This window comes from Mus musculus, chromosome 8 (genome assembly GCF_000001635.26).
Source record: "Mus musculus strain C57BL/6J chromosome 8, GRCm38.p6 C57BL/6J".
In the NCBI taxonomy this organism is placed as follows: Eukaryota; Metazoa; Chordata; class Mammalia; order Rodentia; family Muridae; genus Mus; species Mus musculus.
This window is the reverse complement of record NC_000074.6, coordinates 15,530,184-15,548,064: the sequence shown is the minus strand read 5'-3', so window position 1 is coordinate 15,548,064 and position 17,881 is coordinate 15,530,184. Positions and strand designations below refer to the sequence as shown.

Below are 17,881 nucleotides of genomic sequence, written 5' to 3'. Positions count from 1 at the left end.
CACACACACACACAAAACCCCACAAATATGAGCTAGCAAGAGCAATATGCCTTCTCCAGAATCCAGCCACTGTACTGTACTAGGCCCTAAAACAGCAATTTAGCTGAACTAGAAGACAAGAGCTAAAAATAGTAGTGATGAATATGATGATCCTTGAAGAGGATATGGGTAAATGCATCAATGAAAACACAAAACAGACAGATGAATGAAATAATAAAAACAAGTCAAAGCATAATGGTAGAATTCAACCAAGAAATATACTCAACAAAGAAAACCAAAGTGAAATAAAACTGAGAATGAAAAACCCAGGACATCAAATAAAAACATCATAGGTAAGCCTCACCAAAAGATTAAGAGACTCATAGAAGAGAATTTCTGGTCTTGAAGACAAGATTGAAGAAGTGTGATCTATCTCAATCAAATCAAATGTTAACTATAAAACAGCTTGGGCACAAAACATCCAAAAAATCTAGGACACTGTAATCAGATAAAAACTATGAAATATATTGAAGAAGAAGGAACTCAGATCCAAAGGCACAGAAAATATTTTTAACAAAATCATGGAAGAAAAACTTCCCCATCCTAAAAAAGGAGATGCCTATCAAAGTACAAGATGTTTACAGGACACCAAATAGACAGAGCTAAAATAAACAACTCTCCATAACACATAGTAATCAAAACACTAAATGTTCTGTACAAAGAAAGGATACTAAAAGCTGCAAAGGTAAAAAGAACACATTACATACGATAGCAGACTCGTTAGAATGACACCTGATTTCTCAACGGAGACTCTCAAAGCAAGAAGGCTGGATCAGAAGGTCTACAAAGACTGAGAGAACACGGATGAGATGTCAGATTACTATCAACTACATTCAACAGAGAAAGACTAACATTTTATGATAAAAAAAAATTTAAGCAAGTCCTGTCTACAAATCAAGATCTACCAAGGGTACTAGAAGGCAAAATTCAACCTGAAGAGTAGGCTAACTACAGCTAAGAGACACAAGGAATAAATAATCCCAGAACAACTAATCAAAAGGGGGTGGTAATACCAGCACAACAAAATGACAGAGATAATAAACAATGTTCATGAACAACTCTCAACATTAATGGTCTCAATTCCCCAGTAAATTAGATAGAATAAGAGATTGGATTAAAAAAAACAGAATCCATCATCCTGCTGCATCCAAAAAAGCATACCTTACTTACCATCAAGGATAGACATCACCTTAGCAAGAAGCTATTCCTAGTAAATGAACCCATGAAGTATAGCCATTTTAATGTGTGAAAAAAATGGACTTCAAACCAAAGATAAACAGAAGAGACAGAGAAAAACATTACATACTCACTGAAGGGAAAAGCCACCATTTTAAGGATTTATGCACCAAACACAATGGCACCCAAATTTCATAAAATAAACTCAACTATAGCTAGAATAAAATATTGATCCTAAAACAGTGATAATGATTGACTTCAATATCTCACACTTGTGTATAGACAGGTCATCGAGACGAAAACTAATCAGAGAAATGCTGAAGTAACACCATAAATCAAATGGATCCGGAAGATATCTACAGAACATTTAATCAGAACACTAAGAGTAAAATTTCTTCTCAGAAGCCCACAATCCTTTGTTTACAACTGACTACATATTTGGACACAAAGCAAGTCTTAACAGATAGAGGAAAACTGAAGTAACTCCCTGAATCCTATCTGACTACCCTGGATATAAGATAGATATCAACAGCAACAGAAACAACAGAAGGTTTATAAACTCATGGGAACTGAACAGCTCCCTACTGAATGAAAATTGTGTTAATACAGGAATCGAGGAGAAATTTAAAACATTTTGAATAAATGAAATGAAAACAGAACAAACCTAAACCTGCTGGACACAATGAAGACAGTACTAAGAGGCAAGTTTATAGTCCTAAGTGCCTACATCATGAAAACCAGACAGCAAGCAAATGTGCAGCTCTTCATGTGAGTTCCCCCAACAACTGGATTGGGGGTTGTCCCTAAAGCTGTTGCCTGTCTGTAGATCCTTTTTGCCTAACTGGGTTGCCATGATGCACCTCAGTGGGAGAGAATGTGCCTAGTCCTACAGAGACTGGATGTGTACTGCTTGGTGGATACCCAGTAGGAGGGGGCTCCACCCTCTCAGATCTAGAAGGGAAAAGAGTGATGGGGAAGTGTTGCAGATAGCCCTAGGGCTAATTATATTTGATGTTAATTCCATTCTCCTGTGAGGGGTTGTGAACAAGGACTGAGTCAACACTCAGGTGATTTCCAGTAAACCTGCTCCCCACCTTAATTTGTAAAATAAAGGAGAGCTGATGATTGGGCAGATAAAAGGGAAGGTGGAGCAGAAGGTTGGGAAGAGAGAAGAAGAAAATGGAAGAGGGAGAGGACACAGAGGAGGAGGAAGAAGAAGAAAAGCAGAGCAGAAGCACATGGCCTGGAGAAACCGCAAGTTCTAAGGGATCTCATAAGCTGTGGAAGATGGTAGTGTAGTGGTAGATCTGACCAATCTGGATGCACAGCGTGTATTCATATTAATTGAGTTGTGTTTTCATTGCTGGGGCATATTTGGGTTGGAGATTTACTGCAACAGGGAAGATTGTGTAAAGGGAGAACTAGGAGGAAGGGAGGAACTATCAGGATGTAAAGTGAATGAATGAATGAATGAACGAACAAAAAACAAAACAATAATAATGACAAAAATACCTAAAGAGATAAATTAATGACACATTCGAAAGCTCTAGAAAGAAAGAAGAAATAATAACTGAAAGAGTTGAAAGGAAGAAAGAATCTAACTCAGGGATGAGATGAATAAGGTAGAACCAACAATAGCAGCAAAGAATCATTGATATAAAAAACTGGTTCTTTGAGAAAATCATCTGAGGAAAAATGAAGAGGACAGCTAACACTAACGGCCTTTGAAACGCCACGTGGAAACCCATTGCTGCAGAAGTTTCCTAAAACACGTACGTATAGGAAAGGAATTTAAAGGAGTGACCATGTACTAGAGGAGACAAGGCCTCAACTAGACATTGTGTGCTATCAAGTAAAACCTCCGGTGCCACGAATAGGTTGCATCTTGTTGAGTCATCGGCCAAAGAGGTCCCATACCTTTTCCAAATCATAAGTGTTTGCCATGGCTATTGGCTACCTTCAGCAACCAAAGATCAGACCCTACCGTTGGAGACACTACCGATTTGTCACTAACATGGAGAATTCAACTGGTGACAAACTAGAAGCTTTACCCCTACTGACATGGAACTGGAAAGTACTTTGCACACCATAAGAGGAGAAAAGCAATAATAAATATAATAACAAACACCACTTAGCTACAAAACCTGAGACCTATAACAGAGATCTGCCTGCAAGATATATTGGTGACATGGTGGCAAAAAAGTTACAGCAGTAACCAACCTGATTATTTATTTACTTATGTATGTATGTATTTATTTATTTATTTACTTGGCTTTAAGGCCCATTCCATGAGATAGAATCCATACTAACACTGCTAAAGTAGCCATCAATCCATATGTAGATGGGTCATGGGTCCTAGGGGAAAACGTACTACTAGTATTCTGCTAAAGCAATTTAGAGGACCCCTAGTGACATATTGCTGGACTCATGGATCAAAACATAACTCATCCCTCATCAGAGAATCTTCTTGCAGTACATGTTTATTAATAAGGTGACCCACAACTAGATAATGTGGAGAAAGTGAGATGCTTTGGAGCTAAAAGGAGATGTCTTCATGAAACTCCTCCTCCCATCTATGATCAGGAAGGGATCTATGTGATATAATCTATGTGATTATAAGAGCCAGAAGTGGCAGATGACTCCAAGGAAGAGGCATCTTCTAGCCATAACAAGGCTGATATATAGGAAATCACAGAAACTGTCACAGCAAGTACAAGACTACACAAATCCAAACCAAAGAAAATGCTAGCATGGGTAAGGGTACATTCCACATCTAACAAAGAAACTATTTGCAATTGATTAGCTACTAGGAAAGGAAAAATCTACCCCCCACCCACACTCCCATTGGGTGTCATTGGGTATCTCCATCACACTCCAGGACAGACCCTATGCTCAGGAGTAGTAAGCCAATACAAATCAGACTACTGTGTGTGTGTGTGTGTGTGTGTGTGTGTGTGTGTGTGTGTGTGCGTGCGCGCGCGTGCGTGCGTGTGTATACTTCTGCATAAGCCTGAGTTCATGCTTCTTGTTTTGTTTTCTGATTTTGTTTTAGTTTTGAGTTTTGTTTTCTGCTTTTTTTGAGAGAGAGAGAGAAAGAGAAAGAAAGAGAAAATAAAGAAGCATAGAATTGGATAAGTAGGGCAGTGGAGAGAATCTGGGAGGAGTTGGGGAAAGAGAAAGAATGTGATCAAGATACATTTTGTGAAAAAAATTAAACAGCACATGTATCATTTGTCTTACTTTGAATTCTGTATGTCTTCATAACATATTGATATGAATGTGATGGTGATACCTGCAATCCTAACACTTAGGTAGTTGATGCAAGAGTATAGATAGAGGGTAAAAACGTACCCTGGGCTACATAATGAGTTTGAGGCCAACCTGGACTAAAGGTGAGTTCTTGTCTGAAAATACAAAAACAGTAAGTTTGGTACTCCATCATAATATGGTAAATCTTTAACTTACTCAACAGATCTAGCTGATCACATAAAATTGTTTTTCCCATAAAAAAAGACAGGATGGTTTACTTTGATTAAAAAAAAAAAGGCATCTAGAATTCTTTTAGGAAGCAAGCCCTCACCTTTATAGCCGTCACAATGCCTAGATGGTGATCAGAGGCACTGATCTTTTAGTCTCTTGTCCAACACTGCCAGTGAACTCCTAATGTGATTTGAACATGGTTCTAAAGACCTTGCCCCTGAGAGCACCATGCAGCTGGATCATGTGCATCCTGCATGGCTCTGCTCCCCAACACTGTCCTCAGCAAAGGGAGCGTGGACAGTCACCTGCAAGAAGGGGCTTCGTGGCCCCTACCAGTGACCAGCCAGCTGCTCTCTAAGAATCACAGATGCCAGCAAGAATCTCCACTAGTCACAGTACATACTGAGCAGTGACAGCCTTTGGTCAGCTGTGCCTTCTCAAAAGTATATATGCAGTTATAACCATGAGAGACCAGGTAGCCTCAGGTCACAGTGCTGACTGGTCTACTGACCATTGTATGATGAGGATTGTGTCTTTGAAAACAGTGCCAGGCAGGTTTTGTTTATACTATTTGTGTTCAAACCTTCCTCAACATCGGGGAGGCCAAGCCACTGCACCAGTACCCTCACTGCATAGGACCACACTGTCCACACATACAAACAGGAAGCTCCTCATGGAATGATGTCTGTAGCTGGACATAACACCACCAGGGGCCCATGTATCTTCTACCAGCATCTATGAAGCTGACCAACTAATTCAGAAACTTGTTGGAAGTGTGAAAGCTAAAGTCCTCAGAATGTTCAGGATAACCTCACCAGGGAGCCACAGAACTAAAAGAGAACTTGATCACCCGACACCCTGAAAATCTTCAGGGTGACTCAGCTGATCTGGCTGGCTAGATGGATGCTGCATTCCACTGTGACCACTGCATGCATTTTCCCTCCAGAAGATGCACACTGGGAGTGAAGAGGATATTTTTCCCCCTGAGAATGGACAACTATTCTCCATTGAAGAAATTGTGTGTGTGTGTGTGTGTGTGTGCACTCACACACACATATATTTGTCTTTTCTTTATTTTTTAATATAATTGCTTTTTGAATGATAAACAAACACAAGGTGAAGCATTAACTGGTTTTGCTTTGTGCTTGTAGCTTTCACCTGTCCAGGCTCTTGTGAAGATGTCCCACACAGAGGGAACTTCTCTTTTTCTGCTCCTGATGTACAGAGGGGGAGCAGAGACATGGAAGCAGCTGAAAATTTTGATATTTGCCTTGCATAGTGAAAAAGGAGAGCCATGCCACAAAAAACAAAACAGGAAACATATGGGGAGGCCATGCAGACATGGGAGCAGCTTGGTCCCTCAGGAGAAAGTCAGCACAGAGCAAGCCATCAAAACTATCTCAGGGAAGGATCTGCCTGCTTCTTCTGGGTCAGCGCCACCATCTGTGCCGACTCCTAGTGACAAGATATTGACTGGTTGGGATATAAACAGCCTCCAGAGGCATGGGCTCAGCTTTTCTTATCATTATAAATCCAGGAGAGCGTGGTCTACAGTGACAGCTGGCTGCTGGTGCCAATCTCAGTCAATTTTGGCCTGTTAGGTCATATATTTGCCTGTGGATGGTATGAAACAGTAGACTTTGAGAGCTTTTGTCTCTTGAACTCCAACTCCAGCCCACTCCCCATGCAGTTTTCTGTTACTGCTGCTGGGGGTGAGTTGTGAAGTCAGATAGCAGGTGACACCAGACTGGGACAGATGCAAATGGATAGTCAGGAAATATGTTATATATAGTACAAGGACACATAAACCTGACTAGGAAATTACTCTGTTCACTTTTGTGTCTCAGTAACTGTTTCCTCGGTGATCTCTAACCCAGATGTAAATACAGAAAGCGACAACTGGTCAACCTACGGAGAATAACAAACTGTGCTATACCCCTCCCCACAAGGCTTTGCAAACATTTTTGAAAGAGGAGACTAAAAGACTAGGTAAGCTAGAGGTAGCGGGCGTCTGCACTAAGTCTGCCTTTGCAGACTTACATGGCAGTGCCATTGTACACGTGACCTCACAGTGCCAACGGCAGCGTCCACAAGGCCTGAACAAGATCAAGCCAAATCAAAAATCACTGCATTAACAGGAGAGAGACTCTTGAAGTGCCTGCCACTCCTAGGTGAGCAGCTGTAGGCACTCTGGAAGATTGAAAGCATGATAGGTCACACATGATAATAAGTGTATAGCATTCACTAATCATTCTTATACAAAGTCAGGTGGTGTAGGAACAATGAAGAAAGCAGTGGCACTCTGTGAAATACATATAGTATACTCTTCTTTAAACTTAAAACCATCAAGAGTTGGCTACAAAGTAGTGCCATTTCTTTTTTTTTCTTTTTTTCTTTTCTTTTCTTTCTTTCTTTCTTTATTTATTTTTTTCTTTTTTTTTTCTTTTTTTTTTGAGACAGGGTTTCTCTGTATAGCCCTGGCTGTCATGGAACTCACTTTGTAGACCAGGCTGGCCTCAAACTCAGAAATCCACCTGCCTCTGCCTCCCAAGTGCTGGGATTAAAGGCATGGGCCACCATGCCCAGCTTGTGCCATTTCATAACACTATAATTAACACTGAGTTTCAGAAAGCAGAGCTAATAGGGTTGAAGACTGGCAGAGAAATACAAGGTCATAAGAGTCAGGTCTCTGGCTATCCCTTGCCACCTAGAACCTCATACAAAGGAAACCACTAGCCAAACACGGCTGCGGGCACTCGCTTCAGAGCCCCATGCTCCTGCAAGCAGGGAACCAGCCAACATTGCAGAACATAATTCTTCAGTGGACAGTCAAAATGGCTTCATCTGAATTCCTAGAGTAAAATTTTCCTTCTACCTGTTGTGCAGTTCAATGTCATAATGAAAACAATGCCCTGACTTTTTAAAACATTAAAAGAAGGGCATATAAAGGGTGTGTCAACCAGAGTTCATTCTTCAACAAAGAGGATCAGAGATGTCTTTCTGCCAAGATGGCAAAGTAAGACTCTTTTTACATTTTGAATTATAGATCTACATGTCTAATAATTCCCTCCTGTGCCCTGAGGCCATAGTGGTAACATCTCAAAGTTTTTTGTTGTTGTTGTTGTTGTTGTTTTTTAATGTATTACTGCTTAACTGCTATGTGGTGTGTGTGTGTGTATGTGTGTGTGGTATGAAAGAGAGAGTATGTGTGAATGTGTGAGTATGTGTCTGTGAGAGTGTGTGTTTGTGCATATGTGTGTGTGTGTGTGTCTGTGTGTGCATGTGTGTGTTTTCCAAGTGTATTTCATTCAGATGTCTATAGTCTTTTGGATTGATTAAAGTACTTAAGTATTATCAACACTAATTGTCTTTTATATACCACATCAAATATAAATTTATGTTTTCATATTCTGTATCATTTGGTCCTTCATATTTTAAATTTATTTATCTATGAGATACTCTTTGATCTGAGTTTTTGGTTCATTAAGTCTTTCACTATCACTGATACTCTTTTTAATTAACTGTGTCTTCATTTTAATAATGTATATTTCCTTTTAGCTCTTTTCTTTGAAAAACAAGATATTTCCTTTTTTCCTTTTTTTGGTCATAAGAATCTTTATCATTTATGTTTGAAAATATTTAACAAAGCAAAAACAAGAACAGCATACACCATCCTTCCCACAGCTTCCAGGGCATATATGAGACCTAAAAGAGAGGGCTGAGTAAAGCTGTGTCTGCCTTGGCTGGTTCTACAGGGAAGCCTTCAGACTGGGCAACTGGGCCTAGGTAACCTCTGATTCACAGACACTTCATTTGCTCATCTCCTTTTCACATGCCACGCATTTAAATCTCGTTTTTAAATGCACACTGTCGATGATATCTTCAAACTTTCCTGAATCCAAAAATCTGTCTGCAGTTAAACAGTGGTACTATTTCTAGACAGTTTCCTTTTAAGATTTATTTTATATTTTAAATGCACACACACATATACCAAACACATGTGTGTGTGTGTATTTACGTATATATACTGACAATGTAGTGATCTTAGGAATGGAGGCCTGCTTTGGGGACCCTTTGCCTCCTCCTGGGTTGACTAGTCCAGCCTTGATATGAGGCATGTGCCTAGTCTGATTGTAACTTGTTACGCTATGTTTGGTTAATATGCCTGGGAGCCCTGCTCTACTCTGAAGGGCAATGGAGGAGGAGTGGATCTGGAGAAGAGGGGAGGTGGTGGGGAGGGACTGGGAGGATAAACTGTGATCAGAATGTAATATATAAGAGAGGAGGAAGAAAGGAAGGGAGGAAAGAAGGAAGGGAGGGAGGGAGGGAGGGAGGGAGGGAGGAAGGAAGGAAGGAAGGAAGGAAGGAAGGAAGGAAGGAAGGAAGGACCCTGCAGATTTGACTATACGCCAGGAAGATAAAGGCAACTTGTCCACCGAGGTTCTCTCTTCCCAGGAGAACTCCAGCTTGTGTCATGTTGACACAGACTAACCACCACACTTTCATTAAACAGCACATTGCAATGATAAATATTACACTGAATAGTCAGGAAAAAAACTGGAGAAAAAGACTGGAGGCATTCTGGTCATTCAGGGGTCAAGATAGAGTCCCCGTCAACGGAGCCCTTAGGAATGCTCTTGTATCTTTCACCATGAAGGCACACAGGCTGCCTGTGAACTTTATCAGGACCCAACCACACTGGTTTCCCAGTCTCAAATTTCAGGTTCTACAACTAGAAAAAGCAAACTTCAGAGACATCTAAGCCATTTGGACTCGGGGGGAAAAAAAAGCTACAATGAGTAACACCCAGAAACAAATAGCTGTTCAATGTTAAGTGAAATCCCAAACTCATTGTGTGTGTGTGTGTGTGTGTGTGTGTGTGTGTTTGTGAAAACTCCTGTGACTAATGCTTACTACCTTTTATTTCTTCACAAAATTATGAAAAAAAAAGAAAAAAAAGAAAAACTGGCAATGCTCAGATTCCTGAGCTACAAAGGGCACACAGTGAACCCCACAGGGTCCAAGGACAGAAATAGAATTCAGTTTTAACATCACTCTAGAAAAACAAACTTCTTTTACTTGATGACCTGGATTCCTGGTCAGATGGTGAAGAGTTATTAAATGACCTCCTCTGAACTCTGTGTTGGGTGTGACCCTTTGTTCAATGTCTCATCTGAGGGCAATGTGAAATGTTCTTTCTGTGTTTGCTATCACTTTCAGTGGTTATTTTATCCTCCTCCTCATCATCATCATCATTATTAAGTCACTTTGCATCCTGCTCACTGCCCCCCTCCCAGTCACCTCCTCCCACCATCCTTCCCTCTCCCTCCTCCCCTTCTACTCTGAGAGGGAGGAGCCCCCACCCCCTGTATCCCCCAAGCCTGGTACATCAAGTCTCTTCAGAACTAGACACATCTCCCACTGAGGCCAACCCAGCTACAAGAATATATTCCATGTACAAGCAACAGCTTTTGGGACAACCCCTTCTCCCATTGTTCAGAGACCAAAGGAAGACTAAGCTGCACATTTGCTACATATGGGGCCTAGGTCCAGCCCATGTGTGCTCTTTGGTTGGTGTTTCAGTCTCTGGGAGCACCCAAGGGTCCGGGTGAGTTGACTATGTTGGCCTATGGAGTTCCTATCTCCTTCGGAGCCTACAATCCTTCCCCCAACTCTTCCATAAGAGTCCCCAAGCTCCATCTACTGTTTGGCTGTGGGTATCCTTTTGAGTCAGCTGCTGGGTGGAGCCTCTCATAGGACAAGTTACAACACCCAAACAAAGTCTACCCTTCATCAGGGTGTTGGAGCCAACTACATCCTACCATCACAGTTCAGGTTTAAGTAGGTATAGAGCCAGGAGCTTCATTATGTGCTAAAGGTTGGTATTGGGCTTTTTCACCCAAGAAGCCAATTGCACTGATTGTGCCTGTTTGTTTATTTAACCCACTGAACTGATTCGTGCTTCCCTATAAGACCATCCACTGGAGCATGAGAAACCTACCTGGGTCACAGCCTCAAAACACCTGACTCTACCCCCATCCCCTTGCAACCATCAACAACCAATGGCCCCTCAACTAGGGGTGGGGCCTCTGGAGCCTCTCCCAACTCCAAGCTGGAATGTTTAACTCTCTTTATCTATGTGATGGGAGGGCATGCCAGTGAGGAATTATAGAATCGGTGAGAGAAGATCAGTGTATGATCAAAATACATTGTGTACATGCATGAAAGTTTCAAACAATAAGTAAAAATATTGCTGTGAATTACTTGCATTACTCTTGGGAAAAATATGCCTTAAAATATTTGTATAATACTATTAACTGCATATCATTTTCTTTCAATATCCTCATTTTAGCTTGTGAAAGTAACTGTAGCACAGTCCTTGAAGGAGATGAGTATTTTGTATTTCTTTGCATCGGTTATTATGATGCAGTAGAACACCATAGCCCATCTCAGAGATGCTGATGTGAGCTGCCTCCATTCAGCACTGCTTCATGAAAAATAAATGTTTAGTACTGATAAGTAGGGTGGGTTTTTGAAATGTCAACATCAAAACTAAGTTTTGCAAACAGCTCTGACTTATTAAGGTTGGAAATATATTAATTCCCGGTTCTTAGGCAAAACATAGTGTTTTCATTACTGGAAGTTTAACTTGAAGTCACGATTTCCCCACTGTTGTTTGCTTTTAAACTCAGATGAAAAGGCGTGCTTGATCTTTATTACTTTTTGTACATTCAGTTCCTTAGCAAATAAAAAGCTCTGAAAATTTAGGACTTTTATGATACAGAACGTCTACTTCAAAGCTGTTTCTTTTGTAATAATTCCACTTCAAACCCACAGAGCCCAAATGCTTTTGAGGCCATGGATTTCACAAAACAAAAGAAAACAAAACAAAACAAAACAAAACAAAGCAAAAAAAAAAAAAAAAACCAAAAAAACCACTAACTTTGTTTGTGATAGTTTCTTGTCCTCTGACCTCCCCAGTCCATTTTGCCTTTCATTCAGGAGGTTCTTTCTGAATCTCTGGTACACAAAAAGATACTTGTAGGCATCCTTACATCCCAAAGCTGTCTCTGATGGCAAATACCACTGGCCCAGACAGAGTGAACAGCGTGAGGGAGAGGGGGGACCATTGTAGAGGAGATCAGGAAGATGATGGAGGCAACATCCATTTCCTAAGGTCAAGATGAAGATGGACAGTGAATATGAGATAGGAAACATAGAAGAAACAGAACATGGAAGAATGTTTAAGTGTGTGTGTGTGTGTGTGTGTGTGTGTGTGAGAGAGAGAGAGAGAGAGAGAGAGAGAGAGAGAGAGAGGTGGAGGAGAGAGGGGGAGAGAGAGAAGAGAAGAAACAAAATGTGGGAGAATGTTAAAATGTGTGTGTGTGAGAGAGAGAGAGAGACAGAGAGACAGAGAGACAGAGAGACAGAGACAGAGAGAGACAGAGACAGAGAGAATGAGTAGAACAAACAAAACATGGGAGAATGTTAAAGTGTGTGTGTGTGCATGTGTGTGCGTGTGTGTGTGTGTGAGAGAGAGAGAGAGAGAGAGAGAATAGAATTTAGCTTATTTTCTTCCTATTGTGATGAATTTTCTAAAATCACATCTTAAAATACTTATTTTTCTCTTTACCCAGTCTTACCAATTCAAATGACATTGGTATGAGGCTGTCTGACATTGTTCCACATATATGTAGTTTTCTAGTGTTCTATGAGCGAGTCCTGTGCTCTCTGGTCCTTTTCTATGTAATTTCTGGTAAGAGTCTCACAAGTTCCAAGATTTTTTTTATAGTTCTTCCTGTCTTATATTGTTTAAAAATCACATCTTAAAAATCTCAACATTGCATATTTCATCTGTGACAGCTCAGGCTTTGCCTTTCACAATTCCCTGGTCCTACCTTTTCCTCTACCTTCTGTGTTGTAGTTATAGTGTCTTCATATACTAACCCAGGTCACTTCTGGAGCTGTTATGATGCACTGCTTTCCCTTGTCATCAGGAGCTTTCAGACAGTCATCCTCGAGTGGGTCTGGAAGGTAGCTGTATGATAGAAACCAGTGAGCAACATCCTGCGATTGAGGTTTCATGATTTCATGGGTGCAAAGATCCAACACAAGAAGTGTATGCAGGACCTCAAAATAGCTCCTTGAAAAAACTAGCATAATTAGAACGAGTCGTGGCTTGTGTTTCAATGCGCAAGCTAAGGGATGGGGATAAAGATTTGTCCGATGTCACCAGCAATATCTGAGCTGGCCTGATTCCATTTTTCATCTCTTCATGGGGCTTCAGCTTTCAGGAGGCAGGTGTAAAAGCCAAATCAGATTTCAGCAACTTGTTTCTGGTCAACCCTCTCTTTCATCTGTGCAGGCAACTTCCTTCCTTCAACATCCACCCTCCATAGCAGGCATACCAATATAAATCTCTCCACTTAAGGTTTTACAGTTGTTTAAGTGTCCAGCCCAGCATCAGCTTCAAGATTAATTGTGAAAGAAGCTGGCAATCATGGCGGTGGTGCTTCATGGTCATCTGTAACTTATTGTACAGCTTTGCCTATTGTCCATGTGCCAAACCCAAACTCATGAACTCAGAGGTTCAAAACAATGATGATTTATTTTCACAGATCTTTGAATTGGCTGCAGGTTAGCTTGTAATGGGGATGTGTCTACCTATCTCAGCTGCCATAATTAATGAGTCTGTGTGCTGAGCTAGGTGATGAATCATCTTGGCTGGGATTTTTTGTGATGTCTTTGTTTCACTCAATCTACAATGAAAGGCACTAGTAGTTTAAATGGCTGGTCAGCTACAGGCAGGAAGGTTTCAAGAGGGGACCAGCAATGCAACCTTCCCCATCCACTGTCTACCACCCTAACCGGTTCAAGGCTATTTCAAGTAAGTTCCTTGGTCTTTTTGGCTTGTAAGCACTGAGTGTTACATTTCTCAGATGTGGAGGAAGAACCTCATAGTGAAGGTAATTCTATAGGTTTTCACCTTGCAACACCACAACCCTAGGGGTTAGGGTTTCAACATATTAGTTTTGCAAAAATGAAATTGTTCAGATCATTGTTGCAGGTTCCTTGAAATTTTGGGTGAGATCTGGAACTCAGTTTACCTATTTTACTAGGTTACCACTGATTCTCTTTATGTAATTCTCTTTAATGAAATCAACTTTTCCTTCTATCATAGTCATGAGTAGACTTGGGTCATTTTGAAAGATCCAGTAATGTCAGTTAGAAAGATGGAATATCTGTTAAAAGTCCTTGCTGCTCCTACAGAAGACTTAGGTTTAGTTGCACCTGTGCACGTGCACACACACACACACACACACACACACACACACAGACATCGATGGCTCTCAGTCATATATTCATCCAGTTCCGTGGGATCCAATGTCCTCCTATGGCTTCTTTAGATATCAGGTATGTATGTGGTACACAGACATAAATACAGTTCGACACTCATGCACATAAATCCAGAAAAGTAAATCTTTATTTAAAAATGGAAAGCTCCAGTAATTAATATAAAGTAAAGAAGTTATCAGAAATTTCAAAACTATGGAATTCAACATTTTTGATATCTAATATTTATACTTAATCTGTTTTAATCTGGTCTGGTGTTTGTCTCACTGCAGTGCAGATCCTAAAACACAAGCATGTCGTTGAAAATCTAGCCAATGTACAGACAGAGCATACCCAGCTTGAAATGGGGAATACAAGCCTTTTCACAAAAGATCTGTGAGGTGCCAACATTTTGTCGAAACTGATTGTGGCCTCTAAGTGAGTCCATCTCTAAATTAAACATTATCTTCACAATAGGAAAGAGGTTTTTATGTTATACCAACTGTCTATGCTTCTAAGTCATTATGAAAGACTGAAAGATTAGAAGTAAAGTAACATGGCTGGTTATGTGCTGCACATGCACACCTGGTCCCAAGCCCAGACTCTACCTTGTATATGTCTGGTCAACTGGAAGACAATTTGTATTAGGAACTACCTCCACCTCATATGAACACCTGTCTCAGTTGGTCTGTGTCAGTGGAAGTCCACCATGATGAGCACAGAGGACATGCTGAAAAAGGACTTACCCTACAGTATGCCTCCCTTCTTTTCTGTTCATTTCAAGTTCATGAAGTAAAATACTGCCAAATAATTTCTATGCTCAGTTTGAGTGGATCCTGTCCTTTCCTTCCAATATGACTGAGCAAGCATGGTGAATTCTACAAATCACCAAAATCTATCTTCATTCCCTGCACTTGGGATGTCTGAAGGCTGTTTGGCTTGGTTCTTATTCAGTTGGTTTGGGTTGGTTGGTTGGTTGGTTGGTTGGTTGGTTGTTGTTTTCTGATGACTCTTAGAGAAAATACAGTGGTATATAATCTTTATCTTTGCTTCCTACACAAGTAAGTGAGAAACTCACTCACTTACACACAAAATAAACATCAGAGAGAAGTTCACAGAGCCTACAGATGAGTCACATGTTCAGGTTCAAAACACAAAACCGAGTCACAGAAACTAGTATTGGCCAAGTACTTCCATGAATTCTCCATCAGTGGCTGGTAGGACACAGTGCGGAGGGCTTGGCTTGGATTCTTCCTCATCTGGATTTCTCCTGAAGTTGTGTAATGAGCGTGTGGTAAGTCTGGAGCTCTCCTCTCACACTGTTGTACTGAGAGTGCCACCTGGGATACGGCTACAGCTTATATCCGTAACATCTGCATGGCCTAGTCTATGACACATGTGTCTGCACACTAGGATGCCTAGGCTATCATAGTGCAGGCCTTGAAAATGTATAAGATGTGTTTGCACACTAGAGAGAAACATTTTGCTAAATCATTTTCCTTAAGGCAAGTTCAAAGGGAAGACATGCCAGGTCCCCTGTGGATATGTGCTTCAAATTACCATATGACTAATATCTTTTCTTAACTGTGTGTAGGATTCGGGTATGTCTTAGAAAATTAACTCACCTGAAATTCTCTATTGCCCAAAGGCATATGACTTTCACTTTAAATATCAGTTCTGCATTTGTTTGTAGTTTAAGCACCAGCATGGAGCCTTCCTATCCTCTGCGACTATGCATCTCACTCCCAATATTCCTTCTTCCATTAGGCACTCTGAGTAATTATCAGAATCTGCTTCTGGAGAAGGATGGGCTAGGTGGTGAGGGGTGCAGTTCTATGTGCAGCAAAGACATTTGGAGCTCCGTATTAAACACAACATTAGTCACCCCCCCTGTTATCACACGGTTGCTCCTGCAGTGAAATTATTAGGCAATTATTTCCCCAAAACAGCATTGTAGTGATAAAGATAAAAATTATACAATTCGCTCCAGTCATTATTTTTTCCTCAAGGTTAATGTGTTTGTCACATCGCATTAAACACCCACATTAACCATTAGAGCACTTCACGGTCCAAGCAGAGCTGCCTCTGTGAAACTAATAAAAGGATAAATTAGAACAATCATCACCATGGTGACCATGTTTATGAATAATGATCATTCTTTCTGATAAAGTATTCTACTTGTAAGGCAAAAGAAACCTGATTTCTGTTGATTGTCTTTACACGAAGTTTTGAGATACTGAATGCTGTCTCTGAGTTCATGGTTATAAAGACCATGATACCATGATCAAATGCTGATTTTATGTTGTTATATTTAAGCTAGATCTTTAGAGTTAAGTGTAACTGTCTGCCAGGAGGATGTAAAGATTCAGTTTCCGGAGTCAGGTGTTGAATGCAGTGTAGAAACAATATCACTTGATAGATCCAGGATACTACCTTCCAGCTCACGGGTAAGCCAGCCACAGCCACACCCTCTCAGCCTTGCCCAAGGGCCCTCCATTCCTTGTAGCTCAGAGAGGATTCCTACTTTTGAAATCACGCAATATTTGCTTCAAAGGAAAATGATGCAAAACTTCGAGGCCAGTAAGATACCCGTATTATCTGAACAGACAGCCTCTGTGGCTACTTCATCCAGACATGAATGGCCAGTGCATAGGCTTAGTGTCCCTTCTTCAGAATAAATATGGAGTTTTAAGTTAGCTTGAGAATTACAACCAGAACTGTGTAGTCAAATTTAGAAACACAAAATTCAAACAGCATTAAAACATAAAGCATTCGCTCTGTCTAATAAGGCCGCCCCTATCCTTTTTCATTTTCGTGAGCTGACCTTGCACCTGAAGTTGACAGACCTGTGTCACACATATTTTGGAAGGTTAGGTTGGGTTTTAAAGTTTAATCTTACACTAATTTTAGCAGCATCTTCTAACTACACTAAAACATATAATTGCATCAGGTAAACGTTCTTGTGGCAGCCTCTCTCCCTGGATAGAGCTGATAAAATGTGTTAGGATCCTACCCCTCTTACAAAGAGCTCAGCTCTTACCCTCCTACTTGCCTCTATGAACAAGAACAGCACACCCTGAACCTCTAGACCAGTGGTTCTCAACCTGTGGGCCATGACTCCTTTGCTCCAGACAATCTTCTCATGGGAGTGGCCTAAGACCATCAGAAAACACAGATATTTACATTATTATTTATAACAGTAGCACAATTACAGCTATGAAGTAGCAACAAGATAACTTCATGGCTAGAGATCATCACAACATAAGGATAACCTTGAATTATAAGTTGACTTTTTTTGAGTGTCCTTTTGATTCCCATAAGTACCTTGTGACTTCTGCCACCAAAAACAAAGACAGGATAGATCAGGCCCTGTGGAATTTAACCTACCCCTCTCCACACATACATCAGAGAGCTTACAAGAATCACAATCCCCATTAGTCCTCTGTAATTGAAAGCTTTTTCCCGTCAGGACCCCAGTCATACTACATATAACAGCTTTTTCTTCTAATGAAGCTCCTTTGCTCAACTGATGTTCACCTCCTGTCAAGATCTCCCTCGTTGTATATCTCTGGTTTGGGGCTCCATCCCTCCTAAAGCTTTTCCACTTCTGAGCCAGATCATGTCTGCCCGCAGTCATGTTCTCTGTCCTAATGAAGCTCATCTGAAGGGTATTTGTCAGCTTCCTCCAACCAACTTTCACCGAGTTACAACAGACCAAGCTCAGATCATGTTCCTTTGGCCTCCTTGGCTCCCTTCTTTGCCGTGTTCTGGATGAAAACTCTGCCAAGTCTCAAAAGTCTAGCAATGACTTTAGTTCTGCTGACCAAGAGCAGTTGTGGCAGGCCCAGGAAAC

The 17,881-nt window shown here is 40.8% G+C and overlaps 1 long non-coding RNA gene across 1 annotated transcript in view; it reads right to left on the bottom strand.

Annotated features, from left to right (window-relative positions):
• Positions 1-17,664, bottom strand: part of Gm46033 — a 49,174-nt gene extending 31,510 nt beyond the window's left edge. The window contains exon 1 of the long non-coding RNA XR_001778522.1: positions 17,512-17,664. This is a non-coding gene — a long non-coding RNA (predicted gene, 46033). The remainder of the gene's footprint in view (positions 1-17,511) is intronic.
• Between the last annotated feature and the right edge of the window lie 217 nt (positions 17,665-17,881).